The sequence below is a fragment of the Myotis nattereri genome (assembly GCF_964212035.1).
Source record: "Myotis nattereri genome assembly, chromosome: 11".
NCBI lineage: Eukaryota > Metazoa > Chordata > Mammalia > Chiroptera > Vespertilionidae > Myotis > Myotis nattereri.
The window spans coordinates 65,656,647-65,668,960 of NC_138086.1; the positions used below are offsets into that span (position 1 = coordinate 65,656,647).

General features: G+C 38.3%; 1 protein-coding gene across 1 annotated transcript in view; it reads right to left on the reverse strand.

Annotated features, from left to right (window-relative positions):
• CD36 (CD36 molecule (CD36 blood group)) overlaps positions 1–12,314 on the reverse strand; it is a 275,923-nt gene that overhangs the window by 138,687 nt on the left and 124,922 nt on the right. The gene's annotated exons all lie outside the window — the stretch shown is intronic.

The window sequence follows — 12,314 nt, forward strand, 5'->3', positions numbered from 1 at the left end:
AGATCTGTGAAATGCCAGCATAACTTGTAACTTCCCTTTTTCTTCCTCTCCCACCCCCACCCCCCATCCAGGGCACAACCAGGGCACCCTGGCACCAGGACAGGGATCACAAATTCCTTCATTGTTATTGTTATCATGTTAATTGTTGACTGTTAACTATCCTGTACCCACCTATGTAAAAGAACCATGGGTCTGTCACTTTACTTTTATCCAATCCCAGAGGTCACCCCCCCCCCCCCCCCCGCTTTGGTTTCTCCCACCTCCCTAATATATCACCAATGGATTTCATGTAACCCACTTAGGTCTCCACTTTTGATGGTAATTTATAAAAATAGGTGGAAAACCACCATTTTCTGGAGCATTATCCTAATACATTGAGATTCTGCTTCCCAGCAATTCTCAACAGTTTGGCTCAAATAAACACAAAATTCTTTACAGGTTTGAATGTTTTCTTGCATTAACACCACCCACCCCCTTCCCTCTGGTAACCACCATACTGTTGTCTGTGTCTATGAGTTTCAGTTTTATATCCCACATAAGTGTTTTTAGCTTTTTCTGACTGACTTATTTTGCTTAGCATAATATTCTCAAAGTCAATCCATGTTGTCACAGATGGCAATATTTCATCTTTTCTTAGAGCTGAGTCTAACTTAAATGTTAGTCTCAGGACCATAGGAAGAAAACATGGGAAGTAAAATCTTAACATTTCTCATGGCAACATTTTTTTCTGATCTATTACTTTGGGCAAGGGAAACAAAAGAAAAGAAAAAATAAACACCCCCCACCCCCCACCCCATCAAACTAAAAAGGTTTTGCACAGCAAAGGAAGCCATCAATAAAATGAAAAGACAACAACTGAATGGGACGACATATTTACTGATACATCTGATAAGGGCTTACTATCCAAAATTTATAAGGAACTTATAAAGCTCAACACTAAAAAACAAACAATCCATTTAAGAAATAGGCAAAGGACATGAATAAACACTCCTCTAAAGAGAACAAAAACATGGCTTATACACATATGAAAAGATGCTCAACGCCACTAATCATCAGAGAAATGTGAGGCTATCACTTCACACCTGTCAGAAAGGCTACCATCAATAAATCAACAAACAAGTGTTGGCAAGGATGTGGAGAAAAGTGAACTCTACTGCACTGTTGCACATACTGTGGAAAGTAGTATGGCATTTCCTCAAAAAATTAAAAATGGAATTGCCTTATGACCCAGAAGTTCCACTTCTGGGAATATATCCAAAGAAACCCAAAACACTAATTTGAAAACATATATATATATATATATATATATATATATATATATATATATATTATCACTATCTTATTTACAACTAGAGGGCCAGGTGCCTGAAAGGAAATTTGTGCACTTGGGGTGGGGGGTTCCCTCAGCCTGGTCTGCACCCTCTCCAATATGGGACCACTGGCTCCTAACCACTCACCTGCCTCCCTGCCTGATCGCTCCTAACTGCTCTGCCCTGCCAGCCTCATTGCCCCTAACTGCTCTTCCCTGCTGGTCTGATCGCCCCTAACCACCTCTGCCTTGGCTTTGTCCGGAGGACGTCTGGAAGGATGTCAGGAAGACGTCTGGTCTAATTAGTATATTACTATTTTAGTAGTATAGATAACCAAGATTGGAAGCAGTCCTAGTGCCCACCAGTAAATATGTTTTAAGTGCTTTCTATGCCTCAGAAACAGTAGAGGAGACAAAAATTAAAAATAGAAATAAACATGTTCTCTGTTCAGAAGGACCTTTCAGTTAAGTTCCTTACTTTCACAGTTTGTTCCACAGGAAATTGAGTAGGAAGCAGTATAAAGCTATTAGGGTCTGGTGGGAGGGAGGAGAATGTGGGGGAAGGGAGGTTCTTTTTTGTTGTTGTAATCCTCACCCAAGAATATTTTTCCATTGATTTTGATGTTTAGAGAGAGTGGAAGGCAGAGGGAGAGATAGAAACTTTGATGTGAGAGAGACATAGCGATTGGTAGTCTCCTGCACACACCCAGACTAGGGCTAGGGAACCTGCAACCAACAAATGTGCCCTTGACTGGAATCCAACCTGAGACCCTTCAGTCTGTGGGCTGATGCTCTATGCACTGAGCCAAACCAGCTAGGACAAGGAGGTTCTAATAAGGATTAGAGCCTCAGGACCACAAAAACGCAAAACCCCACCCCATCCTTCCCAATTTTTATTCCCTAATTTTTTTCTAGATGGGACATTAAACTAAAAGAAATCAAGATAACATTGTGCTATTGCAAATATAAGGAGTTCCTTCTGATCAGGTGCTCAAACCTCAGAGAGAAGGTAGGGGAGGGCGGGGGTAAGGGGGAGAGATCAACCAAAGGACTTGTATGTATGCATATGAGCATAACAAATGGACGCAGACAACAGGGGGTGAGGGTGAGGGCATGATTGGGGGGTAGAGGGGCAATGGGGGATAAGGACACATATGTAATACATTAATCAATAATATATATATATATATAATAACATTGTGTGGAAAATGCTTTTCCAGGAGTGTAGAAAAAACTGAATATGCCTTTCAAATTCCTTTTGGCTGGTTGTCAAGATGAATGAGTCAGTAGGTAAAAAGCCTTTAAGAAATCAGGCTATAGGCAAATTGCCTATTCAGTCAAGGGAAAAAATTCTTTTAGAGATTCTTATCAGTCCAATGACACCTCAGTATCCTCCTCTGATCCTAATTGTCTCTAAGAGTAAAATGCAAGAAAGTTGATCTCACATAGTATTTTAAAAGATATAAATGAACAACCTCAGATTTATTTGCCCAACTTGCAAAACTACTTATATTACTATAACTAGCATAACGTACAATGTGAGGGATATATACCAGAAATGCTAGCAATCAGTTAAGAAAACAATCCTCCAGAGAAGAGAAATTACTGCCAATAACCAAGCATGTCCAAGAAAACATAATAATAAGGTCTTGGGATTTGAGTAGAATGAATCCAAAAAAATAAAACCTGAAAGAATATAGTAATGTGCAGACAATACACAAACTGTCATTAAAGTTTTCTGCAAGAAAGTTTTTCACTTTGCTAATTCATACATCTAAAAAGAAAATACCCTTTCATGTCCTCAAAATCACTGCAAATCACAAGTATAAAGTGTACCCATATGCGATCTAGGGAAATCGCTGAGTTTTCAAATTTCTTTACATGAATCTACACGATTTTATTCTGGAATATTATTGGAAATTTTTTTAAAAAACTAATCAGTTTGAGGGAAATCAGTCAAATAATTCAAAATACAAAGTCCTCACTTTCATATGAAAATTTAATAGTAATTAACATAAGAACAGCTTGTGCAAAATCTCTGGAATCCAGAGAAATAATATGTATGTGGGACTAAGATGCTTTGTCTGACTAGAGTGTGGGTGTGGTGTGGTGTGGAGACAAGAACAGTGAATAGGGAGTTAGTAAAGAGCTGGATCATGAAGATTCTTGTGCACTGTAGTGAGGCAACCGGCTGCTTGTTGAAGTGAGCAACAAGTCAAGCAAGCTTTCTATCTGTCCGTCTGAGTGAATGAGAAAGTGAGGGCTTGATGAGTGTGTGTGTGTGTGTGTGTGTGTGTGTGTGTGTGGGTGTGTGTGTGTTCTTTCCCAGAAGTAATATATGTTGAACATGTGCAGTTAATTTATTTCTCACCTGTGATTTTCTTGTAATAATTGGTACCGTAGGCAAAACCATGTGTGTAGTGTTCTCAAAGAACACTCAGAGTCTGCTATATGAAGGAAGACAATGAGAAGAGTACAAAGATTAATAAGGTGATTTATGTTCAGAAGCAAATAAGCTATAGTAAGACTACTCCTCTGTAAACAGAAAATTACTGTTCTCCATGCCTTCAGTTTACTTATTCTGCCCAATTTCACCCTTTCCACACCCTTCTGATGCTACTAGGTCCTCATCGTCTTCTACCCTAATTCCTAGCAAGATCTGGTTTAATTAAATCTTCAGCTTATTCTATACAAAGAAGGAAGAATATTAACAAGTTAAAATAACTTCAGTTTATGGTGATACAACATTCCTTTGAAAATTCCTCTAAAGTTACTTAAAAGTTTATATTTCTGGATAAATACAAACTTTTACCCTTATGGAGGGATTGATGACCCTTTGAACAGTCTAAAAATCTTCTGTTCTCAAAATCATTGCAAATCACAAGTGTGTCCATATGCGATCTAGGGAAATCACTGAGTGTTAAAATTCCTATAAAGAATCTATACTAACATATTTTAAATATGTTGAAGAACCATGAGAAAAACATGGCACCAGTTAGTCTACTATTACAATAAATCAGAGAAGAAATAAATGAACAAAAGCAGTGGCAATATAAACGAAAGGGAGTCATAGGCTTAGGAAATTTTAGAGTGAAATATGAAGATTCAACTCCAAACTTCTGGTTCACATGTAAGAACTTGGAAGTCACCATTGCATCCCTAACAAGTAAAAAGATGAACAAACTGAACAATCTGCAACTCTTTTTAGATTCCTAAGAGAAGGTCATAGGGGAAACTGTTGCCCCCAGATTGGAGAGACATAAAGGCAAATACAGAGAATTACAACCTACCAGGCAGAAACCTCTGCAGGAACCACAGCCAGGTTAAGAAAACCTCAACTATGGTTGACCAAGTACTGCAGACTAATGTGGATACATCTTAGAGATAAAAAACTCCAGTGGGAGCCAGTCATAGGAGTGCTCCCTACTTTGATGAGTTTTACCTCTTGGAGCCTGGCCAGGTTTTCATAGAGAATATCAGAAAAATCCCCTCACGCTTCCAGCAAGGGGAGGGGAGAAGAAACCATTCTGAAACATGACCGAGCACTTTGTTCTTCTTAGCAAGGTCTGTCCTCAGCAGAAGCCATTTAACCAGAGCCTAACCTGTTGGGAATTTACCAGAACCTAACAAAACCAGGGGAAGAAAAATGCACAATCCTAGTCCACTGCAGACATCCCATCCCACCTAAAGGAGAGTGAGGGAGGCCTGAGAAGCACTTGTGAAGTTCACAGTCCAGAGGCACAGAACTGTGCCTAATCATAGGACTATAGACTGCTTTTCGTCCACCACCATGCAATACCACTACATTACTAAAGGCCAATTTACAGCAGTTTCTTTTATCCAGTACAATTACAAAGCATTCTAAAAGGCAAAACAAAAAAACACACACAGTTTGAAGAGACAAAGCAAGCATCAGAACCAGACTGAGAGAATGGCAGGGATGTGGGAATTACTACACTGGGAATTTAAAACAACTGTGATTAAGATGCCAGGGGATATAGCAAATAAAGTTGAATGAATGCAAGAACAGATGGGCAATGTAAGCAAAGAGATAGGAATTCTAAAAAAAACACACAAAACAACAACAACAACAACAAAACCCCACAAAAATAAGTGCTAGAGATTTTTTTAAAAAGCATTAACATAAAGGGAAAATGCCTTTGATGGACTTATTAGTAGACTGGATGCAACTAAAGAAGGAATTTCTGAGCTTCAAGATATCTTAATAGAAACCTGAAAAAACTGAAAAAGAGAAAAAAAGAATGAGAAAGAAAAAGAAAAGCAGAGTAGAATATGCAAGAAATGTGGGACAAATACAAATGGTATAACATACTGTTGTTCATATCTCTGTGGTTTTTTCCTTCTTCTTAATCCCTTCACCTTTTTAATTTAACCCCCAACCCCCTCCCCTCTGACAACTGTCAGTCTATTCTATCTTACCTAATAATAGACAAACATGTAAATTGACCATACCTTTGCTACACTAACCAGCCAATCAGGAAAGTATACAAATTAACCTAACAAATATGGAGGTTAATTTGCATACATAGGCTCCAAGTGGTGAAGCGAAGCCTGACAGCTCAGGGGCCAGAGCAGCGCCACTGGTCCCTGGGCCAGCTCCGGCCGGAACCCGGCCAGAGCGAAGGCTTGGGTGCCAGGTGCCAGAGGAAAACCGGTGCCAACAGCCAGGGGAAAGGAAGGCCTGTTGCATCTATAAGTCTGTTTCTATTTTGTTCATTTATTTTGTTGATTCAATTCCACATGTAAGTGAAATTGTATGGTATTTGTCTTTCTCTGGCTGGCTTATTTCACTTAGCATAACATTCTCTAGATCCATCCATGCTGTTGCAAAAGGTAAGATTTTTGTCTTTTTTATGGCCTTGTAGTATTCCATTGTGTAAATGTGTCACAGCTTTTTTACCTACTCATCTATTGATGAGCTCTTGAGTTGCTTCCAAATCGTGACAAAGGGCTGACAAATAGTGCTGGAAAGAGACTTGACTTTGAGTGGTGAGCACAAGATGCAGTATGCAGATGATGTGTTATAAAATGTACCCTTGAAACCTGTATAATTTTATTAACCAATGTCACCCCAAAATAGTGAATAAGTAAGAATTCACATAAGTAGACATTCTAAGTATACATTCCCATATTCTGAGTATAAGCATATTTTTTTTTTACCTGAAAATATATAAATGAAAGTTAACAGTAATTATTTTAGGGGAAAGGAACTGGTGTGGGGTGAAAAAATAATCTTTTACTTTTTATTTATTATTTCTAGTATAATTTAAATTTATTTTACATATGAACATTTTACTTTTATTTTAAAAAATAAATGAAAAATTTAGTTCAAAATTATTTTAAAACATATATATATGTAAGGGAAAACATAAGATTAACCAAAAACTTTAGAAAAAGGTATAACATATATGTAATGGGAAAACCTGGAAAAGAAACAAAGGAACAAAAGAAATATTTTAAATAAAAATAACAGAATTTTCCAAATAAATGTCTGACACCAAACCAGATCCAGAGAGCTCAGAGAACACCAGGCTGAATAAATGTAAAAAATAAACAAAAACACCCAATAAAAGAAAATGACATCTAGGCATATTGTATTCAAACTAGAGGCCCGGTGCACAAAAATTTGTGCACTGGAGAGGGAGAGGGTGGGGGAAGTGTCCCGCAGCCCCACTTGTGCCCTCTCACAGTCTGGGACCCCTCGGGAGATAACCACATGCTGGCTTAGGCCCGCTCTCTGGGTGGCAGATGGCAGGCCCGATCCCTCGGTGCCTGCCCCGCCTCCCCGGGTCGCGCACACGGCAGGGCCGATCCGGGGGTTGGGACACCACCCTGGGTCGGGTCGCACACGGGACGCCCGGGCGGGCGGGCGGATCGCTGATGCCCCTGGGTCAGGTCGCACACGGATGCCTGCCATCCCGGGTTGCAGATAGCAGGCCCAGATGGAGGCGGGACAGGCGGGATGGCCCTGTCCCACCCTGCCTGCAGTATGCTGATTAGCCAATGGGAGGCATAGTGAAGGTACGGTCAATTGCCATGTTTGTCTATTATTAGATAGGATTGCAGAAAATCAAAGAATCAGTTCTGGGGGGAAAAAACAGAGGGAAAAAAAACACCATTCCTAAGAAGAATAAAGATAAAAATTTCATCTCTCTCCTCATTAGAAATCATGCAAGCAAGAGAGTGCAATGAAATATTTAAAGTATTGAGAGAAAAACACATAACCTAGAATTTTATACTCTAAGAAATGACCCTTCAAAATTGAAGGAGAAATAATAACAAAGAGGGACATTGCATAATGATAAAGGGATCAATTCTCTAAGGAGATTAACAATCCTTAAGGTGTATGTGCCTAGCAACAAAATGAGGTAAAAATTGATAGAATTGTAAGAACAAATAGATGAATTCACTATCATAGTCAGATACTTTAACACCCCTATATCAGAAATGGACAGATCCAGCAGGCAGAAAATTAGTAAGGACATAGTTGAACCTACAACACAATCAATCAACTTGATATAATAGACATCTATAGACTACTTCATCCAACAACAGCAGAATACAAATCTTCTCATGCTTGTAAGGAACATTCACCAAAATAGACCACATTCTGGACTATCAAACACACTTTAACAAATTCTGTTCTTGGACCACAATGGATATAACTAGAAATCAATAACATAAAAATAGCTGGAAATGTCCCTCAATATTTAGAGATTAAGCAGCATACTTTTAAATAGAATATGGCTCAAAGAAGATACCTCAAGAGAAATTTAAAAATATTTAAATTAAATAAAAATTAAAACACAAGTAATCAAAATTTGTAGGAAGCAGTGAAAGTAATATTTAAAGGATAATTTGTAACAGTGAGTACATATATAGGTTTATAGTTGTTAATATGCAAAAGTAGTTTTGCAGTTGTGAGTATGTGAAAAACAGAGTTCATTCTTGTATTATTCTTGTATATTTATTTGAATTATAATTGCAAACCTACTTTTGCCCTGTAACATAAAAGAAACATCTAAAATCCATCATCTAAACCAGTGGTTCTCAACCTGTGGGTCGCGAACAATGAAAATACATCCTGCATATCAGATATTTACATTATGATTCATAACAGTAGCAAAATTATAGTTATGAAGTAGCAACGAAAATTATTTTATGGTTGGGGGTCACCACAACATGAGGAACGGTATTAACGGGTCGCAGCCTTAGGAAGGTTGAGAACCACTGAAACATTCATCTTAGAAAACTAGAAAAAGGAGAGCAAAATAATTACAAAGTAAGCAGTAGAAAATAAATAATAAAAATTACAGCAGAAATCAATATAATGGAAAATGATAATAATAGAGAAAATCAGTGAAACCAATAGCTGATTATTTGAATTTATCAATAAAATCAATAAGCCTCTTGAATAGGCTATTTAGATAAAAAAGAGAGGTGACACAAACTACTAATGTTAGAAATGAAAGAAAAGACATCATCCCAGAACCCATAGAAATTAAAACAATTAAGGTAAATTTGATAACCTAGACAAATTTTTATAAGACACAAAAGAAGATACATACATGACAAATAAGCATATAAAAAGATAATCCACATCCTATGTCATCAGGGAAATAAAAATTAAAACAAAGATATATTCCTACACAGCTGTGAGAATGGGCAAAATTCAAAACACTGACAACACCAAATGCTAACGAGCATGTGGAGCAACAAGAACTCTCATTCATAGCTGGTGGGAATGCAAAATAGTACAGCCATTTTGAAAGACATTTAGTATTTTCTTACAAAACTAAACATACTCTTATGATATAATTTAGCAATTGCGCTCACTGATCTTAACCAAAGGAGTTCAAAACTTATGTCTACAGTAAAACCAGATGTTTATAGCAGCTTTAGTTTTAATTGCCAAAATGAGGGAGCAACCAAGATATCCTTCAGTGGGTGATTGAAATATAAATCTAGACAGTGGAATATTTATTATTCAGTGATAAAAATAAACTCTCAAGCCATAAGAAGACATGGAAGAAATTTAAATACATATTGCTAAGTGAAAGAAGCCATTCTGAAAAGGCTACCTATGTTTTTCCAAATCCCTAAAATATACAACACCAAGAGGCAATCTAATGTAAACTATGAATTCTGGGTGATGATGGCATGTCAATATAGGTTCATACATTGTCGCAAAGGTATTCTGGTGTGGAGACTATGCATGTGTAGGAAAGAGAGTGTATGAGAAACCTCTGTAGCTTCTCCATTTTGCAGTAAACCTAAAACTGATCTAACAAATAAACTCTACTTTAAAAAAATGAATAGACTGAGTGTTTCCACAGATGGGGGGATGAAGTGAAAGTGAGTAACGAGGATACCCTGGAGGACTGAGTCAACGTGGAGGACTGAGTCAACGTGGTGCTGTTTAACACATCAAAAAATGCAGTGCGAGTTACAGGCTTGCTGGAGGTTGTGGTGGTGGCCCTGGTGTTGTTGACAGCGGTGATCTGTTTTGGCTTGAGGCATGTTACTTGGTGTGGTTCCCTGGGGAGTCAACTCTGAAACACATTATTGGAAAGGAAGCTTATCAAGGAGTGTTCCTAGAATCAACATCTGCGGGGGAAGTAAAGGTAGCAGAATTAGGCAGATGAAGTTGGACTTCAGTACAGTAATAATACCTCAGCCAATCTCACAGGAGCTCTGAAGCTAGGATGGCCCTCAGATTTGTCCTGACTTGAGACACCAGTCGCCGAATGTAGACAGATGTGTGACCTTGGACGAGGTAGACATGAGAGGCTGAGGGAAATTTCTAGAGAGAACTGACCGCTCACAGCTATCAGGCAGGACCTTCTAGCAAGTAGGGAGGGTGTGGGTGCCTAGACACAGCATCTACAATAGGTTATCTTTGGAAATCCTAGTAAACATAGCCATTAGTCCACCCACAGGATACAGAACTGTGCTGGAGATGTAATTATCCCTGGTTGCGTAGGTGAGTGCTGTCAGAACTTCCCCCTTTTGGAACAGGATCAGGAAGAATATCTTTTTTTTAACTGCAATATGCAAGGCACTGTTCTAACATTCTCTTGTGTGTTAGTTCATTAATTTGGGACATTTTGATATCTTAATTTTTAGGGAAGACTTAAGCTCCATGAACTCTGCCTGACCTTCCATTCTCCTATATTTTTCATTAAAAAGCTTTGCTAGCCCTAACCGGTTTGGCTCAGTGGATAGAGTGTCGGCCTGAGGACTGAAGGGTCCCAGGTTCGATTCCAGTCAAGGGCATGTACCTTAGTTGGGGGCACCTCCCCAGTAGGAGGTGTACAGGAGGCAGCTGATTGATGTTTCTAACTCTCTATCCCTCTCCCTTGCTCTCTGTAAAAAATCAATAAAATATATTTTTAAAAAAAAGCTTTGCTAGATTGATCCTTAGAGGTTAGAATAGGTCTGAATTGTGAGGCTCTGTCTAGTGGGAGGGTTTGGGGAAAGTGTGCCATTTGAAAAATGGGAACTTCTGGGAGGCCTCTGAGCTTTTAAGAGAGAACGTGTCAAGAGATAACAGAATAGATAAACTCTCAAAAGAGGGTTGGATGGTGAAAATAACTGTCTCACTCACTTTTTAGTGTAAAACATTATCAGGCCAAATAAAATTAAGCCAGTGATTATTCAGTAATAGCAGCTGTACTTTTTAGGCAAATTTCATGGTAAATAATAAAACCTCTTCTTTCTTTTTTTGTTTGTTTGTTAATTCTCACTGGAGGATATTTTTTCATTGATTTTTAGAGAGAGTGGAAGAGAGGGAGGGAGAGGGAGAGAGAGAGAGATAGATAGAGAGAGAGAGAGAGAGAGAGAGAGAGAGAGAGAGAGAGATATCACATCGATTGGTTGCCTCCTGCACAAACCCTGGCCAGGGCCAGGGATGGACCCTCAATCAACATATATGCCCTTGACCAGAACTGAACCTGGTACCCTTCAGTGTGCAGGCCAACACTCCATCCACTTAGCCAAACTGGTTAGGGCCAGCCTTTTCTACATTCTGCCAATGGTTTGTTACTACTCACAATGGAAAATGTTTGGGTGTGCATTATTTTTTTAAAGCTAATAAAGAGTAGGGACAACCTGAATCTTATTTTGCATCTGACCCACATTGAGTCAACACATAACACAATATAAATCCAATACCCTGACTGCTAACCTGCACTTACTTAAAAGAAATTGTCCAGTTTACATAGCACATTCTTTCAAGTTTAAAATGAATACAACCCGGATTTCCTGGGAATATATACGATTCACAAAAATGATTCACATAGAAATAACTTCAGGGCACAGAGAGATAAAGCAAAGAGTTTGTTTTGGGGAACATTGAAAAGTCATGGGAGATTTAGCCTTCAAAAGCATAGAATTGATGGAAGTGTGATGAGGTATGTTGGAGCCATATGGCAAAGAGATAAGGATTTCAAGATTCCAAATTTAATGGAGATTTTTGAATGGAACTCGGGAAAATACATTTAGCCATATTTTGGAGACTGAATGAGAGAAGCGAGAGCGCTCTGTCAGGTGAGGAAACCTATTATCATGATTAAAATTTCATCATGATTTGAACTCAGGGGTAGAGTGTTTTATATTCATAAACCTCACAAATTTGTGCCATCCCAGCCTAGATTTCTTCCTCAAAATTTTAAAAAAAAATCTTCCATTTTCAAAATAAAATAATGGTCTCTCTCTTGAGTAGTAATCATGTATTTTCAAATTCCATTATATATTAGCTCAAGAAAATCTTGCTGTTATATCAACTTACACCAGTGGTTCTTCACCTTTCTAATGCTGCGACCCTTTAATATAGTTCCTCATGTTGTGGCGAGCCCCAATTTCATTGTTACAAATTGAACATAATTAAAACATAGTGGTTAATCACAAAAACAATATGTAATTATATATGTGTTTTCCGATGGTCTTAGGCAACCCCTGTGAAAGGGTTGTTCGACCCCCAAAG